Source organism: Ambystoma mexicanum, chromosome 7q, assembly GCF_040938575.1.
Source record: "Ambystoma mexicanum isolate Mex_15411 chromosome 7q, UKY_AmexF1_1, whole genome shotgun sequence".
NCBI classification, from domain to species: Eukaryota; Metazoa; Chordata; class Amphibia; order Caudata; family Ambystomatidae; genus Ambystoma; species Ambystoma mexicanum.
In genome coordinates, this window is record NC_090941.1 from 442,971,203 (window position 1) to 442,990,449 (window position 19,247).

At 41.7% G+C, this 19,247-nt stretch overlaps 1 long non-coding RNA gene across 1 annotated transcript in view; it reads left to right on the forward strand.

The window, feature by feature from the left end:
• Positions 1–4,018: 4,018 nt before the first annotated feature.
• LOC138528267 (uncharacterized) overlaps positions 4,019–19,247 on the forward strand; it is a 38,820-nt gene continuing 23,591 nt past the window's right edge. The window contains exon 1 of the long non-coding RNA XR_011284107.1: positions 4,019–4,062. This is a non-coding gene — a long non-coding RNA (uncharacterized lncRNA). The remainder of the gene's footprint in view (positions 4,063–19,247) is intronic.

Below are 19,247 nucleotides of genomic sequence, written 5' to 3' on the forward strand. Positions count from 1 at the left end.
GAATATTCTTCTTTTTCCTGACAATCAAGGAGAAACAGGGTTTCACAATTGGTCAACCCAATGCAGGGTGCATTTGCAACACCATTTTATACTTCGACAAATGCTTTCTCTGCCACTGCAACAGTTTGGGTGTGTGTCAATAAGTCATTTCTTATAACCGACCCACCATGTATGCTATCCGAACATCTATTGATGGCAGTACCCTTTTGAAACAAAATAAAAATCTCGATAAACTAATCAGAGTTAGCTTGAGAACTACTAAAAGAAAATATATTTTGGAATATGTAATACTTCTAGTCCCTGCAGCTATGATACACCCCAAATTAGCACAACAAGACAATGGATGGGTTACCCCTTCCTCGCTGGCAGAGGGGAAGCAATAGATAATATTAAACGGAAGTCCTGCCAACGGAATATAACTATGTTCGATCAAAGGGACTTAATCCGACAAGAAAGAGGGACAAGAGGAACCCCCTAATCCACACCACAGATCACCTCTACAAAAAACAAGAAATAATTTTAAAATACTGTTGTTATTTAAATGTTTTGATTAAAATACTTATTAAACCATCTAGAGCTCATATCTAATGTATACTTGTGCATAAATAGTAAAAAGCATAGTGTGAAGCGCTTATTTCACAATTTGACTAGAAGAAAAAGAAAAAAGAGGAAAAACCATCTGATTACTCCTAAATGCTAGTATACAAGTGCCGAATCAGATATCCCAAACAAGTGAAGGGGATCACTCGGATCGGGGGCCTTCGGTCACTTGGGCATATTTAGATGATGAAACAAAAATTAAGACAACAAAGCAATCTGGACAAATATGAGTAATTAAGCAAAAAATGAAACAATGCAGCAAACACATAATAATCAAAATACACACTAAAGCTAACCATGGGATGCCTTGTGTCAACCACTAAAGTGGCAAGGCAGTAAATTACATACAATATAGTGAGCCTGGCACTGTTGGCAATTAGTACTTTCGATGGAAAAAAACACATCTAACTTTAATACAGATGATGCTCATCTTCTACCGGACATAGCATTCCCGTAAACATCATGTTTCATGATATTTCATCTGTGTCTTTGTTTACACATCCAACAATAAAAACTAACAATACAGTTTTGTATATTAAAAGTCAAAATCACACCTAAAACAGATGTAATAAGAGAAAAAGAAAAGAAACATGAAAAAATCAATCTCAAGTTCAAAACTGATGATCTGTGTGTGAAAAACGAGGAACTTCTCCCATTCTCTGAAGTTCAGATAAGTCATGAGACATAATGAGGGAGAAAAGGTATTAACCGTGATCTCAACCCTCAAAAGCTGGTCCCAGAGGCCTATATATAGATCAAGGAATTAATGATAGGGTCGTGCCGAAAAAGTAGAGGTTAAATATGTATGTTATACAGCCATGAATGAGCAGGGCAGAAAGAATATCTCCAGATAGAATGAAAAGAGGGGATCCAAAAGCCTACCCCACCTCCCGTCCCAATTGGGAAAAAACATGGTGACATGTACGCAAATGTGTCCCACCTAAGTTTCCCATAACATTATATAACATCTAACTAAATTAGAGCATGGAAAGCAACTCACCTTTAGGCGGCTGCTCTCAAATCCCACTGATTTAAGGCATTTCCATCATGGTGATGAGCTCTATAGAATTTGAATTCCTGACCTGACCATCAAAGGGACGAGGGTCTCCCTATTTTATATCCTCCCCAAAGTCCACAAGAGTATGCTCAACCCCCCAGGTAGACCTATTGTGTCTCTTTGTGGCTCCATTTTGGAGCCCTTGGGTAAATATATTGACTATTTTCTAAAACCCCTGGCTGCTGATACTCTGACCTATCTGGCCGACACTACCAATGCGATCGTGCATCTGGAAGGTCTACCCTTTGACCTCATGAATAATTTGTTCATTACCCTAGACATGGAATCTTTATATTCCAACATTCCACAGTCAGAGTCATTGCCCATCATCAAATTCTTCTTGGACCTTAGAAGCTATCCACAGTTGGTTTCCAGTGAGTTGATCGTTGACCTGCTGGAAATCGCTTTAACTAGGAACTATTTTAGGTTCAAAGAAGATTTTTACTTACAAATTAAAGGAACCGCCATGGGCGCTTCTTTCGCCCCGAATTATGCTACCTTATTCATGTGGGCCTTTGAGAAAGTCTCCATCTTCGATGATTTTAATCCTTTTTTGCAATCCATTTCTTTTGACAAGATATATATATACCATAACATCATTATTTGGGACAAAACCAAAGGAGACCATGAGCAATTATTGACATGGATTAACTCCCTGAATGAACATCTCCGGTTTACCATGTCCGCTAACAACAGTCTATTCCGTTTTTGGACCTCTTGTTAAAGGCCAAGGATGGAGTCATCGCAGTAGACCTTTACTGAAAAACTACCGACCATAACACAATCTTGCACTTCGACAGCTTTAATCCTCAATCCCTAAGGGAGAGCAACCCCTATGGGCAATTTCTAAGGGCCAGACGAAATTGCACTGACAGAAAAGATTTCCTGGCCCAGGCTAACACCATAGAGGATAGACTGTCCCACAGAGGCTATCCACACCATATACTGCGACAGTCCCGCAAAAGGGCACAATATCAACACAGAGAGGTGTTACTGGCAAAAAACACTCACGAGAATTTGAATAAGTCACGCATGGTTTGTGCTATGACTTACAGCACATATCATGCATAGATCAAGAAGGCTATCAGCAAACACTGGCACTTACTTCAAATGAATATCTCAGACTTGGAGCGCCCCATGTACGCATTCAAAAAAGGAAAATAATTTAAAGAGCTGGCTATCCCAGGCAGACAGGTCTCAAGCCAACAAGGCACCAAAAACAATCACTGAAATGTAGGGGATAGAGAAGGTCACTGGCCACTTTCCATTTGGCTATTGTTGCCAGTGCAGGTCGACGACTGCTACCAAAACCGTCACCATTAACTATAGGGCCTGGAAGCTTAGGGACCACACCACATGTAACTCTAAGAACGTTTTGTATGCTGTGACATGTCCATGTGAGATGACTTATATAGGCAAAACATCTAGACCTATTAAATTAAGGATCACAGAACATAAGTCCAGGATCAGGACCCGTAACCTTTCCTCGCCTCTAGTTGCTCATTTTCTAGAGCATTACCATAGCTGTGATGACTTACGGTGATGGGCATTGGAACGGATAGGGGGGCCGGACCAATATGCTGTGGCTAACAGATTTGCCACACGCGAACACTGGTGGATATACAACACCCAAAGCCACATGATTGGCTTGAATGCCCAAGAGGAATGGCTATCAGCGTTACATAGACCCCCCTAGAGTCAGTTTGCCAGTGTTGCCAGTTTTGCTCAACCGTTGATCTGCCATACAGTACTGAGGTGATTCGATGGTTTGATTACTCGGCTTCTCAGCTCTTCTCTTTTTGTTGGATTAAGGTGTGTTTTCCGCACCTATATCTTTTTTCTGGTCTCCTGGCCTTTTGAATATGCATTATGGCTCTATAAGGTTGATTTATGTTTCAGCCATCGTGACCAATGTCAGTTTGCCTCTTGCCTTCTATGTGAGGTTAGGTCTGCAGCCCCTTGGACCTGTTTGACGTTTAACATGACACTTAGATAGGCTTTGCTAACTCTCTGGAACATCATTGGCTGCATTTATTCTCCACATTGGCACTACCTGTTTAGCAGGTAGGCTTTGCAAATCAACTGGAACATTACTGTCTGTGTGTATTCTTTATATTGGCACCATCTGTGTAGCTTAGATGATGCCTGCATGCATATTCAAGCCGTATGACTTACGATATGAGCGTTTTAGCAATGTTCCGCTTTGTTTATTCCTGTATTTTTCCCAGACGATTGTGCCGTTAGAGGCAGAGTGAGCAGTCCAGCTTTGGACTCGCATGCGTGACGCAAGACGCAATATGTAAAACGCCCAGCATGAGTATTTATGTTTGGGAGTTTCTGGAGGATGCAAGTTCGTCATTTCCGGTTGTCTCCCTCTGGCCGCGTCAGAACATCTTGTAAAGCAGGTAAGCCTCAGGCATTTACAGGCGAGTACTCCATTTCGTCCCTGGGTTAACAATCTCTTACATTTAAACTTAAAGGGATGCTCGATGTGATGGGATTTTTTTTGGAGTAACTGCGGGAGTTTTCGCACACTTTTTTGACCGTTATGTTGCTATGACCTCAATATACCTTAGGCACAGCATTTCTACCATTTTGTATGAGTTGCCACCTTGAATGGGCGACTGGTTGCTGTATAGGGTATGCCTACACGCAGGTCGGAATTGCATGCTGACTGATTTGGGAAACCTAATTAGTGTCAGAATCATACCGACATTAAAGCATGCTATATGCTTTTCCTGCACCAGCACAAGCTCCATTTGTGCCGGATTTTCTAAAGCTCTCATGGTACGGGCAATGGAAAGCGGCTATGTGTTTTTCAGCGCAACATTGTTTTTTCTTTTGTTGGACTTCCTTTCCTGGTTTCTCCATGAATTAATCTTAATGGTTCTCTGTCCCTCACAGTGGCTCTTATGGCACACACATGTGCAGTTGGAACACAGCGGCCCTGTGTCACTGGGCAAGTCTGACCTATGTACATCGCTGTTGAGGGTGGTGCAGTTAATTCTACATTACCCACTCTAGGCACATCACCAGGATGGAAATGCCTTAAATTAGTGGGATTTGTGAGCAGCCGCCTAAGGGTGAGTTGCTTTTCATGCTCTAATTTAGTTAGAAGTTATCTAATGCTATGGGAAACTTAGGTGGGACGCATTTGCGTGCATGTCACCATGTTTTTTTCCAATTGGGACGGGAGGTGACATAGTTATAGTCCGTTGGCTGGACTTCCGTTTAATAACACCCCAAATTAGCACCTTCTCTTCACATAATTTCAATTTCAATTTCAGTTTGAATGATGTATGGCCTTTTCCACTAGTGTAGTTGATATGACTAATGTGTCTTGTTTACACACCTCAAATGAAAGCTATGTGATCAAAGATAATGTGATCAGTAGATTGAGCGAGCATAGCACTAGTACAGGAAACTGGGGGAATTGAACATTGTTTAAACCCTTTTTGAAAATGTGGGCGAATAGAAACTGTCTCTCTGTGTACCCTGGAAGGATAGCTGTGGGGCAACACTCTGATCTTTTACACAAGTCGACACTGAGCAGCATGGGTTTGGTAACCTGTGCTGGTACTGCAATTTGACGCTGTAGTCAAGCATGAAGCGTAATATGAGAAACTGTTTTTTGTAGCCATGTTGGGGCAACACAACCAATACTGGAGCCCAGAATGAGCAAAAGCAAACACATACTCAAAGTCTGAGTGTATGGGAATAGGATAGAATGGAGAACATACATCAGCAACTGTAAAACATGTGTCATTTGGTCCAATGCATGCCAATATAGTTGCAAGATTATGGATTATATGGAATGTAGCTAAAATATCTGTGTTAACTGCTAATAGATCTTATACAAATTTTTATACTTTTCTTTCCAGTTTCTTTTTAGATAGAATTGCTATATAACATAGTTTGTAGTTGGCACAAATATCCCTTGAACCATCAAGGATTAATGTATTATTGAAACATGTTCACCTGCCTCTAGTTTTAAGGGACACTCTGTTTCTCTGCAACTATGCACTGGAACAACATTCTGTATCAGTCTCACCTATTTGCATGCTGTGACCATAGCTCTTGTGCCACTTTTGCCAGGGACATTTCTTCATAGACTTGCCTTGCTTCATATACCCAGACTTTTTGTTCACCTAAGGGTTATGTTTGCAGCATTGCCGTCATCTCACACTCATTCTTATTTTAAATGTCCAAGGAAGTACAGTAGATAGTAATTTACAGCTGCATTGTAGTTTACACAACAGGTCACATCCTAAAAAGTACTGGTAACAATCGTTAAAAATAAATCATATAACTGTCTGAAATTGGGCCAACAGGTATTGTTAGGGGTTTGCTCATAGAATGAAATGTTGGATTGTTGTTAGTACCTCCAGCTTTTCAGTGTCTGATGGCAGGGGAACACTTGGGAAATCTTCAGATTTGATTACTGGTCGATTTTCCACTTCATCCACTAATCAGGGCACACGTTTCCTATTCATTTCACATTCAATAAATAGACCATGACAATGCATATATGATGATGTAATTTTCTCTTTCACATTTCTAGCTGCTATTCTTTTAGTTGAAATGTGCATGAATTAGTTTTGCCGTCACATGTAGAAATGTAGGGGGTAAAAGGTGTAAGTGTCCCGATCGCTTGGACTTGCATCTAATTCAGGCACTCAAACATGTGATGCCTGTCCCCCTTGCAATAGTTACATACACACACCCCTTTTGATTCATTTGTGGTTCAGGGGCACTTTCTCCATGACCTTTATTTACCTCTTCCCCTTGGTTGCCCAGTTCCTCTCTAAACAGCTAACCCACTACCACTCACATTGACATACATTGCATGTCCCCGCCCCTGCTGTTGCAACCTTTTTAATTGGTGCAACAAAAATTTAGATTCGCTCAACCCTCTCTTTTGTTCCTGACAAGAAACAAGATTCACTATTTAAAGCTTTTTAGAGAGGGGCTTTGTTTGTCACCACACACACAAACACTCTTCAACTGTTGCTGAATTTTTGTTAAAACCCCCTGAACAAGAGCTTCTGAGAAGGAAGGGGTCTATAATCTTTGGCTCTCCAGGTGTTCTAGACTACAATACATATCAGCCTTAACCAGCATACTCAATGGAGAGGGGACATCAGAGTCGCAGTTTAGAACATCTTGAGATCTGCAGGTTCCAGACCCATGTGCTTAGGTCTCCTGCATTGGTTCACTGAGTTTATTTATAACAGAATAATGTGTGAAAATAAAATGCAACCTATCAAGGTAATCTGCAGGTTACTTATCTTTCCCTTGCTTATAATCAATCATTAATTTTTGGAAAATCTGTCTTTCTTGGGCACACTTTTGCAATTTTCAGTATCAAATCATCTCTAGCATGCAGCATTTTCACACCAGTTTCCACATCCTTAGTTGGCTAATCACTTTCTTGTGTCAAACGTTGGTACACCTAGGCTGGCATTATCAATTGCATGCTCTGAGTGATGTGAGCTCAGGAGGGGTTGTAACACTGAATTACTATATTTAACTTCTCAGTAAATATATCTGGCTCCTCCCTTACATCTGGAAACTCTTTGGATAAATTCCACAAATGCCCAGGTGTCCATGCGACATGCACTATTACCGGGCTATCAAATCCATTAACACCCACTCCTGTTAACTGTGTCAGTGAGGTTTGCAATTTTACATTTGTCTCACCAGTAATACATCTGCCTGACGTATAGTGGTTGAAGTTATTTTTGCCTGCCTGGCTGGGGTTTGAGCATGGAGCTTATGGCATAAATTCACTCCCACTGCACTTTGAGTCTGCACTCGATGGAAGCAGTTTGACTGTGTTTGCACTTGTATCACTAGCATTCGCCTGGCATTAAGATTGAGATGTAAGCTTGAGGCACCTAGCATCTCAATAATATCTTCCTCTTATACTAACTTATCATCCTCGACATATTTTTCTTTATCTGTCAATAGCGACATAATCAGACTATTTGAGGTTGGCGAATTAGAGCTCACTGCTCTTTATTGTCCCTTCCTCTGTTTCTATGAATGATCTTATTCTAAAACTATGATGGAGCTCCATTCTTCTAAATACTTACAAGTCTCAGGTCGATAATGAATGGGCATAAAATATGCAGTCATTGCTCTATTTGAGGCACAATGCTACTTTCACTGAATCTTCCCTGATTACCGTCCAAACTTGCCTTTGCATATTTGAATATTTCTGTTTACCAGATTCGAGCGTTCAGTATCCAACTCTAGATTTGCTTGTATTCTGTCATTGTGGGACAAAATCAAAATAGAACAACATTCACTTTCCTCTAGATTATCATGCCCTCCCCATATTTGCCTCTCTTTCTCTCCACACAGCTCACTTCTATCATTTCCTCACCTACCTATGTAGCCAAATATTATTATTTTGTTCATCCATCCTTCACTCTGCTTTTGCCTCAAACTTCCCTTTTAATTATACTCCATTAAATGTTTCCTACCATTTCTATGTCTAACCAATCTGCCTCTTTATCAAAATAATGCAAGGTAACGCAAAACCAAAGACAGACCATTCTTCATGGGTAGCCCTTCTTTAAAAACCCTGATAGAGCTTTCAATAAGATATCTTACCTATTCTTTGTGTGCACACAGGGTTTCAAAAGGAAGTTGTCTGTTACTCCCATTATTGTGGCAACTGGGCATGGCAAATCTGATGCACGATAGCATCAAATTGTAGAAATCCAAATAAATCACCAAGTAAATTAATTCAAGCAATCACAAACAACGCAGGTAGAGATAGGATTTAGTTGCAAATAGCAGTTCCGAAATTGTGGGTGGGGGGCTAGAAGAGTGTCCCCCATCCCTAAATTGTGGCCCCGGAACATTGAAACATCAGGGTTGTATATTGTTTTAGAAAATGGGCCTTGGGTCTTACACAATGAGCCTGTACAGAAGTTGGTTTCATTAACAATTATCTTCCTAATGGATCATCTTCTGAACTTGGAGGGTATGGATTTACAACAACATTTGAAAACTGCATTCCTCCCTGTGGCCTACCCACTTGTTACCAACCACTGCCTGTAGTGGATATTTCCGTTACAAGCAATACAATCTGATACCGAGTGTAGCGACCACACGCAGATACAGCCAGAATACCCAAAGAAAACAAGTTCAATTGGCATAGAGAACTATCCAGTTTGAAGTGATTTATGTACTTTGATAATCAACCTTTTTAAGAAGGGCATTGAAACACATGTTCTCCCTCATGACCACCAAGGCCCGCTATAAAAATACACTGGGCCCCTTCAGCCCCATCACATAATCCAAATACACTATAGGTCTTGAACTGAGAAACCATTGTATATTCACCTTTACCGAAAGAGTGACATTGACATGTGATCCTATGGCTTAGTATAACTCCAGTGCTACCAAGTATCAACTAGGAACATCCAGGTCTATTATAAGAAACTTAAAACATAAAAGTCTGGTCTAAACCAATTATAAGGTCATTGTGTACATAATGCAATTCACAAAAGATGCCACAAATTAACATTATTCACTAAAAACATTTAGCCAGTCAACAATATATCTCATTATAAATATCTTTTATCTTTAAAAAAATGTCAGGAATGCATGACCTTTTCAGGAGGTTAGTAATTATGATAGACTAACTTCCAAAATAGGAGCTTAAAGTTATGTATCCAATCATACTGATCAGGGGCTAAACAGCTTTTCTGCCAAAACGAGTATTTTAAATTTAAACCAATAACTGACTCTCATTCTGACCTAATTGTAATTATTTTAATATGGAGTCGCAGGGAAGTTACTATTATTAGATTCTAAATTGTTCATCTCTTGGGATTCCTAACAGATTGATTTTCACAGGACTTCTTGAAAGCTAAAGGTGAATCACTTAATTTGACATATTGCATCCCACAAAAACACATCACCACATTGGTGCTCCATCCAGAAGGCTATTTTCTGGAATTCCAACTTCTGTGCCTTCTCTTCAAAATAGTCTATTGGACATGTTACAATTGACAAGGTCACTGTGTTAGCATGTTAACTGTGCATTCTACTCGAATCATTAGTGGACCACAAAGCCAGAGGTTTAATGGCAAAAAGATTCAAGTATGTATTGAACTCCCTCACGTAAATGAAATGTTCTTTCTATTCCAGAATAACGACACGGTCCATAGAAATTCAGCAAATGATGACCCACACTAATATGTGTTCCACTCCTTCACCAGTTGCTTCTGTCTGTACTCAATGCACAGTAGTCTCATGCTCAGCCTAGATGTTCACATTGTAGACAACAACACAAATGGCTCCCTTGAAACAATGGCACCAACACCTTTATTAACCAGCATGCAGAACCACATACACCATGCCTGTCTACTTCAGATCTGAGACGCACACTTGCATACCTAGAATGCAGGTGGTGATAACTTTGCTCTACCCTTGAAAAGGCTAGCTTAGAATACATACACAGATACTGAACTTTGCTTAATTTCGTTTCCACTCTTAAACAATGCAAACGGAATGTATCCTGTCTATTGCACACAGACATTGCAACCAAGGGTATTGATTCTGCTTGCACGCAGGCTAACCTTTACAGTTTTAAACGTTGAAAAGGGAAGATTGTTATATTACTTGAATTAGAAGTAATGTTTGATTCACATGCCCCAATGCTCCAACCATAAGACTATTATAATATACTGCACTGGTGATCCCTAATAAGGGTGAAACCAATATCCAGCAACCGTGAGCACTGTCTGTCTTTGATTGAAGAAGCTCTGCATGTAAGACAAAGGTGACATTTTAGTTTCACAGGAAAAGGGGTTTCTTCCTGCAAGCATACTTCCTTCTATAGCCAATGGTGGATGATGGTGGATGATAATGGGTCTCTCCGGCCACAGCCACACCATCAACCGTGTTTCAAGACTTGTATGCACTCATCAGTAATCTGCAAGAAGTGTGTATTTAAAGGAGATTTCTTAGACATTGGCTGATCCTTGCCAGCAGGTGGAGTTCAGGTAGCATGAACCTGCTTATTTCCATTTCTATCCAATTGCTAATGGTGTCTCCAGGCATTCTGTTGTCTCCATTATTTATAACTTAAGTTAATGTGTAGGTATACTCTCATCCCCCTTGTGGCCGTCCCTTTTTATTGGTCATCAATATATTCACTTGCACCAGGGTCTGCCTCACCAGCTGTCTATACAAGGATTGCATTGTGGCATGTACACATACAGGGGCTCTAATTGGTAGAAACTTAATCCAGCTAAAAGGAAAATGTGGAGATGGGCATCCTAAGAAGGTTATGTAACTCAATTTTTGCATTCACATCAATGGTGTATGCTTATCTCCAGTATCATCAGTACATAGGGCCTCATTACGACCATGGCAGAACAGGTTAACGGGCTCTGCAAAAGGAGGCGGACCCGTTAAACCCGTTGCACCACATTATGAGGTCCCCTTGCGGGACCCGGTAAGGACGCCTGGTAAAAGCAGGCGTCCTTACCGGGTCCCGCGAGGGGAAGAGGGAGCAAACAACGGGCCACTCGTAATTGGCCCGTTGCTTGCTCCCTCTCCCATTCACATTCAGCCCTATGGGGGCTGAAATGGGAATGGGGAAGGTCCGGACCCGGGTTCCTGGAGGGAGGAATTACTGGGCCCTCCAAACTCGTAATGGCCCGGTAATTCCCCATTCTGGGAACCCGGACGCGATTTCGGTGGCAGCCATGCCGCCAATAGCGGCATGGCTACCGCCTAGGTCGTAATGAGGCCCATAGTCTTGGGTTTAGCATTAACATTGACCTTTCTGATGTACTGCAGGCCAAAGGTGTTTCGAAAAGACTTGCATATGTGTCCCGCCTTTCATTCATCTGAGGCCAATTAACATTAAATTGTATATCAAAGAAAGGTATTTTCATAACTCTTAGAAGGAATGCAGCATAGCGCGTTTTATGAAACATGGCATTATCATTATTATTATCATTAGTATTATTATCATCATGTGTGTTATTGTATTATTATCATTATTAGTATTATTATTATTATTATTTATTATTAATTATTATTATCAGTAGTAATAGTAGTGGTAATAGTATTATCAGTTATAGTCACTGTAAAGTTCATTGCAGTCAGCCTTGTCAATGTCTATGCTACAAGACAGCTGTTGATCATTCAGAGCATTGTATCCCATGTGCTGGCAGGGACTAACACATGTTAAGACATGTCCCTTGTTCTTCTGGTTGTCCACTGGCTACAAATGACTCACTGTATAATAGTAAAAGTGATGTGTATCACATATCGGGTCCATTATGGTCCATGCACCGATTTTCTAAGTAACCAACTCAAGCCCTACCATGCCTATCACGCTCTTCACTTCAGTGCAGAAAGTTCACTGGGGATCTTCATGCAGTACAGCGGGGTGCTGCAACCTTTGGCTCTTCTGATGTTTGGGACTACAATTTCCAACACCTCTAGCCAGCATAATCAATGGTGAGAGATCCTGGTACTCGTAGTCCAGAACATCTGGAGAGCCACAGTTTGCAGACCCCTGCAGTAGAGAAAAGGAAAGCAAGGGAGGTAGCTTTATCATGGCAACTGGTCCAGGCCTTCTGTAAAACCACATGGGTTTTGGAAGGTAAATGCAGATGAGGGTTACACTTAAATAGCTCTAAAGGATGGTTGCATGGCTGCATAGTCCAGCAACATTAAATAATTGGGAATGCTTGTGTCTCAGAAATCATGTTTTCCATAGCGTGCCTTACCACACCAAAGCAACATTATGACATGCACTACCATGCCACAGCTCTACCCCAACACCTCATATAGTAAACATGCAGTTCCTCTCGGCAGTGCCGGGGACTATTAAATGGCAGAATGAAAACTCAACAGCCTAACATCACCTGCAAAGCCTATGCACACTTTAGATATTTCAATTTCCTTTTGTGCATTGATTTTAGTGTGTCCGGAAAGACATGCGCTTTTTTTTAACAAATAGGGAAGCCATTGCGCATAAAAAGTATACTTGTAGTTTTCTTTTTTTAACATTTCTGGTGTCAGGTTGTTCTCTGCTCAACTATCCGAGCAATCATTTCAGTATTTTCCGCTGTGCACACCTATCCTCCGTGTCTACAATACATTAGTTATAGGTTTTAAACAATTCCCAGTGGGTTACAAGGATGCTCAGGACAAGCACTTAATTCACAGGAACCACACATTTTACAACTACAGTGTTCTCACAAGCCAGTGACAACTAGATAACCTTTGCCAAGTCTTATCTGATACCCAGGCCACTCAGCATGACTAGCTCATTAAAAACGTAATTGTGTTAAGTGTCGAGAGCAGTGATGGTGTCTATCAAACAGTGCATTTTAATGAGCGACACCCCTGAAGGTTATCCCACTTTCTCATCGGCAGTCTATCGGCATCTGCAGATCTGTTACTTCTCTGCCTATTTTCTGACAACAGCGTTTGATTTTCAGAACACATTGGGCCATGTTGTATATTGCATGTATTGTAAAATGCCATGCGTCCAGCATAGCAGAACTGTTTCATTACTGTGTTTAGCATGCTTGCTGCTTTCAGTGTAAATACCAGATTTTGCAAAACATTTATGGCATGACTAAAGCATATTTTAACATTAATTCAAGTGTTAAATCAGCATATGTAAGCAGTTCGCTATAAACAGTGATGGTATTGACACTTCCAAAAAGAAAAAAGAAAAAAAAAATGTTAAGCGAACACCCTGACCGGTAAATATTGCCACACTCATTTAAAATCATTACTGCACCGGAGCATTGACACGCTGTTATTTGTTATAATTTCTTGTTTGGTTAGTGTACGCTATTCCAGTGATTTCTTATTTTATTTCAGTTTTATTTAAAGCCATTAGGACCACATTTACATTTATATTTTCCGACTCCATGGTGAGAAAATCTGTGACCCAGATGCAGAAAAAAATATATTTTGCTATTAGATTTGACATTTTCAAAATTGGATCTTTGGATTTTCCAGTAGCTAACAGCTGTATGCTTTTCACGGTTATTTAATAGATTTCATTATAATGCTGTTTTTTTTTTCAAGATAGCATTGAAATCCTGTTTCTCTTTTCATTTTATATTTCGTTGCAATGCTAATCTGGTTTTTGCTGGAATGCATGGCTCGTGCTCAAACTGTTAAGGGTTTTGATATTATTCATGTGGCATCGCATATGTACAGCAGTTTATGGGCTTCGGTGTTAGTAGGACATGCACTCGTGTTAATACACAACATTATAACACTGTGTTCTTCAATTACCAATCAATATACAATGAAAGAAAATAAATATGGCCAGGTGTTTCCTTCCCTTCCCTTCTGAGCAGGACTCATATTATGATTCTTTTTTCTTTTTCCTTTGTTCCATGCCGGAAACCAATAGAGCCCTACAATAAGGTATGCATATCATCATGTCTTATGCTCGCCCAACCACGATACAAATACAGGCGTGCATTTTCCTTGGCACAATTAATATAGGGCTCTAGTGGCTTTTGCCATGGAACAAGGGAAAAAGAAGAAAAAAATCATAATATGAGTCCTACCCAACAGGCAAGGTAACACCTTGCCCTGTTCATTTTCTTTACTTGTGTTGGTGTTATAGGTGGTAACGAAAGCATCAAGTATCATGCGGGATACGTGCAATGTAAAGAACATAATTTTCATAGGCAAAAGAAATCAGAACCACTGCCCACAAAATAAGTAGGTTTGCCCAGGCACATATCAAACCCCTCACTCACCCAAACCTTACTTACACACATCATACTCGCAGGCCATAATTTACAGAAAAATCATTAACAGCATGCAAAAGTGTTAGTGAGACGGAAAACATTGCATGGCACTTGAGCCTGATCTTCTTAAGCTCTGGAAACTCCTCAAGACCTTCCTCTTCTCCTCTTCCTTCTCTCTCCCTTTACCCTGCTAACCTAGCTCTCTGCTCTTCCCCTCTCTCCCTTCTCTTCCTTACAGCTTGCTGACTGGCTGCCTGGTGTACGTCAGGGTCTTGCAGGTCCCAGCTACCCCGCCGCCAGTCCTCCCTCGCACTTGCCTCAGGGCACTATACCCCACCCTCACTGCACTTGAGAAATAACCCATGAGAGTGTCTCTCTCTCTGTACTTACCCCAGTCTCTACTGACCGGGTGCATTTGACCTCCCCCTCCCTGTGGCCGTCTGTTCACTTGCACAATCTAAATGCACTGTGCCTTAGGATCGTCTGTCTGTTCTCCCCATCCATTCTGTGCTGCAGTTCACAGAGGGAGAGCAGCAGCCCATCCCCTCGTCTGCTTCAGGAGAAGCACGACCATCCTTTTTCGTTCCACACCATATCAGGCTGGTGAGTCCTAGCAGCTCATCCCGCGGTACCTCGTGCACTGTTTTTGCCTGCCTTCCCACAATTATCCGAGTTACCTTTGAATTGAGGCATCCCTACGTGCAACAACTTCCAGCGAGGGAAGTTTGAATTTTACGAATCTTGCCACCAAGATCTTTCCCAAAATGTCTGTCACAACTTCGGGCACTCGTCGCCTAGCGACCCGCAAAGCCACTGTGTGATTGGGTCCTGCTCTATCTTCTATCCAATCAGGACCGCCGGCAGGCGGAAGCCGGCCTCTCGATAGAAGGCTGCTGACAAAAGGCCACAGATCATGTCTGTGCCTGTCTGTGCTGCCAGTATCCCAGGACGCACCACGCTGAATTCATAAACTGTCTCTGCCACCATACAGAGACACCAGCCCCACAGTACTTAACATTTGTATCATAACCCTACTATCATGCTCCTTCAGCCTCACCCCTGTCCTCTCAGACATCTTCAACTGTATTTAACTGTGAACCAACTACTGCTATAATGTTTATAATACAACACAGACGTCTAGATAGACCTCATTTTAGTAATCTATTGGTCACTTGACAAATAAAACTTTGCCCAGGCATCAGTGCTAAGGCAAAGAAGCAGTAAGTGACGGACCAGTGGATGAAGGACACCTAAGTGACAACTGCAGGAGGTGGAAATGTCAGGCGCATGGTTGGAGGGAGGATGCACAGCATGGATAATCTGCCCATCACTTCACATAGATGCTGTGTGCATGATGAGTCACACAAAACTGACACTACACTGATGAAAATCCCATGCAATCGCTCTACTCCTTCAAACACTGTATAAGTGTTGTGGTCTCAATTTGAACACACCTTGGATGCACTGGTTCACTACTGTGGCCTCTTACAAAATGACACTCTCCACTGGACACCACTTCAATGTGTTTGCCAGATGATCACCAGAAGGACACCTGTATGGTAATACATACTTTACATTTGGCACCATAGCAAAGGAGGACACATCCAGGTTGCGGAAGTGCAAGGATACAGGGTGTGCATACACAAGGGTACATGTAGCTCTACATGCACATCTGTGCACCACATAACTCTCAATGGCCTTATCGACGTTCCAGCATACAACTGATAGCAGTACAACATAGTGCATCTTATCCCCTTCCACAATTGAAAACTTCACTACAGGTGAACTTCCCTTCAAATAACTCGCATAAAACTGCATAGCCACACACCTCTGTCACAGCTCATCAGCCACATCGGACGTTACATCTACAAGGCTGTTGCATTCAAGATCATAAAGCACATTTGTTACAACACATCCATACCATCATCCCTACAATACGGGCAAAGCAAGGACATATCTATATTTCCACAATACACTGTCATGTGTGAATACTTTGAATACAGCTCTTCACAGTCAAGCCAAACATAGCCAGAAACACCTTCACCATAGCAATTCCCAAACACACTTACACCTCTTACAAAAGAAACTGAAAACATCTTCCTAAAACATATCCTTGTACAAAATGGCTACACGTTTCGTCTCCCCAGTAGACACAAAATGAAGTCCTACTCATCCAGCACAGATATATCTAAAGCATACATTCATTGCCCTTGCACCATAAATGCCTAAAGCAATCGACAGCTTGCTAACAAGACCGTGGCAATATGGAAATGTCAGTGACGGTAAGGCCACCTGACTATGCCAACTAACCACCGTCATGAATCAAAGCCCATGAAAATATGTACTTATGAAATGCCATGGCACAACCTGCATAGTTGACATGCCCACTTACGCACACCATGTCTATCAATGAACTTCATTCCTTGGGCCAAATCATGGAATGTGCTAAGCAACATATGTGCTGGGAGTCAGAAATGCGAGGTAGACAAGTAGATAGAGTTTTTTCACAAGTAGCCATTTTATTAAATAATACTGGTGAGAAAAATGCCTCACTTTTCCTAATCTAACAAGGACTTCCCTGTCTGTCAAACTAACACTAAAGCAAAAAACTATAATATCAAAAGGTTTCTGTCCCACATATTTATACATACAACAAAATCATACAGGTATCACATGGCCAGTCAGACTCAAAGAAATACAGGTTATATTCAAATATACATTTTTATAAACATGTATCCTTGTAAGCTGGGTTAGATCCCCTTTCCAAGGATTAATGCAGGATTTTCCAGACCAAAGTTTCAATCAAGAAAGTTATTTTCAATATCCAAGTTCTGCTCCAAATGCAATACAAAGTTCACTTCACTCTGTAAGTATTTCACTTAGCACTTGGATTTGCTAAAAAAGATGTATCACTCTTCAAAATTATGATTGTTCAAAGTTTCCACAAGCTCTTTCTTAATAAAACAAAATGGCTTCAAACTTCTAGTTAGCTTTCAATATAACTTCTCTTCTTTGAAGAACAACCACTTTCACATTTCTTCTTCATAAACAATAATGTGTTGTCTGCATGGTTTTACCACAGTTCACATCATAAAACATTAGTGGACATGCCCCTTTTCCACCACAACCTTCCACCACAAAACAGTACTTTAAAGTCTTCTTCCTAGTCCACTAACCTGCCAGGACTAACCGCTAATAATCAATGTCCTCATATACTTGCCGGCCAGGATAAAACTCCTACCACTACTACAACTACTTTGTGGACAGGTGTCATCACCCTTATCCCAGACCCCCACTGGTAAGTCAACCTGCCAGGTAGGGCCAGGTTTCGGGGTTCCATTATGGCCTCAGAGGCCTTACAACCTCATCCGAGACTCTCTTTGAGTCAGTCCTGGCGCCTTTGGCGCCAGGCTCATATTCATGATGGAGAACATCTTTAAATCAGGACTATTTACTTGGGACTACTTTCTTTGGGCCTGCAGTCAACATGGAGGCACTCACATTGCCCAGTTCCCAAGAACTGAGCTATGCGGTATAGTGTTTTGGGTGTGGTGGCCTGGGACTACTTTACCTGGACTACTTTCCTCGAAGGCTATTTAAACCACACCCAAGCAACAGAACATCCTTCATGTTATTCTGCAGTTTGCAGCGTAACGCTCACTGTGTCCAGTCCTGTCTCCAGTGTCCTTGATACAAGCAACCCTTGGAACAGCGAACCTGCAGATGGGAAAAAGAACATTGTTATAGGAATCTTACCTGTGAACACCATCCTGTCTTCAGCCCATCGTTAACTCATGATTCTGCTTACCTATGGACAGTCGAAACAGTGAACTACATCTTCTGTGCACTGCATGCTTTCTGGAACGAAGCAACCTGAAAAGGAGAGAGAGAAGGACAGCATTAGTGAATACATACTAACGGCTTCACACGAACAACGGACATCACAAGAATCTCAACTGGTTAGTTGCCTATTGGTCACCATCGTCCCGGAACATCACGCCCGCCGGAAAAGAACATTGCGGCCTGCAAAAGAAAGAGGAAGACACAGGTTAGCATGTACGAGGCGAAGCAGCGCCACGCATTGCGCATTACTTACCGGACAGCATCTCGCACTCTGCGCCATCCATTACCGCAGGTGCTCAACCCAGCCTGCACGAAATTGCCAAATCTCTTGCACACCTAAAGAGAATAGAAAAGACATTAACCATGAACAGTATTGAATACAAAGACTGCACGGCAGCAAGACCTACCTTAAAGACACTTGAAAGGGCTTGCACCAGTGAAGTAACTCGGTCGCCCACGCCCACTTGAGACTACGCACCCCTGCTCAAGAGAGCAGGACGGAGAGCACGCCTTATACAGAAACAAGGCTCAACTTCCATCGGAGGCACCACCCGAGATCGGGAAGAGGGTTTGAGGCGCATATCATCCAACCAGGGCTGAGTGGCATCCCCGTGGATACCAGGTGAGCGTAACAGAACACGAAGCCTACAATAACATAATCCACCTGGGCACCATGGAGACATCAGAAATCGACCAATTAGTTCAGTTATTGGGACAGTTACGTGCCAAAGTTCATTCAGCCAGGCAAGAGACCAATGCTCTCTGGAGGGATCTATTTGTAATCAAAGATCGTACCGAGGAAATCAGTAGACAATTACTCCAATCGCAGGCAGGACAGACTCCATTGCCTGGAAATAACCCGCCGGTAAAAGCACCAACCTCATCAACCACTCCAGTACAAATAACTCTTCCAAGGGAAGTTCCTTTAGCATAACCTGAACAATTCTCTGGAGATCCCAGGAAGTATGCTACATTCATGAATC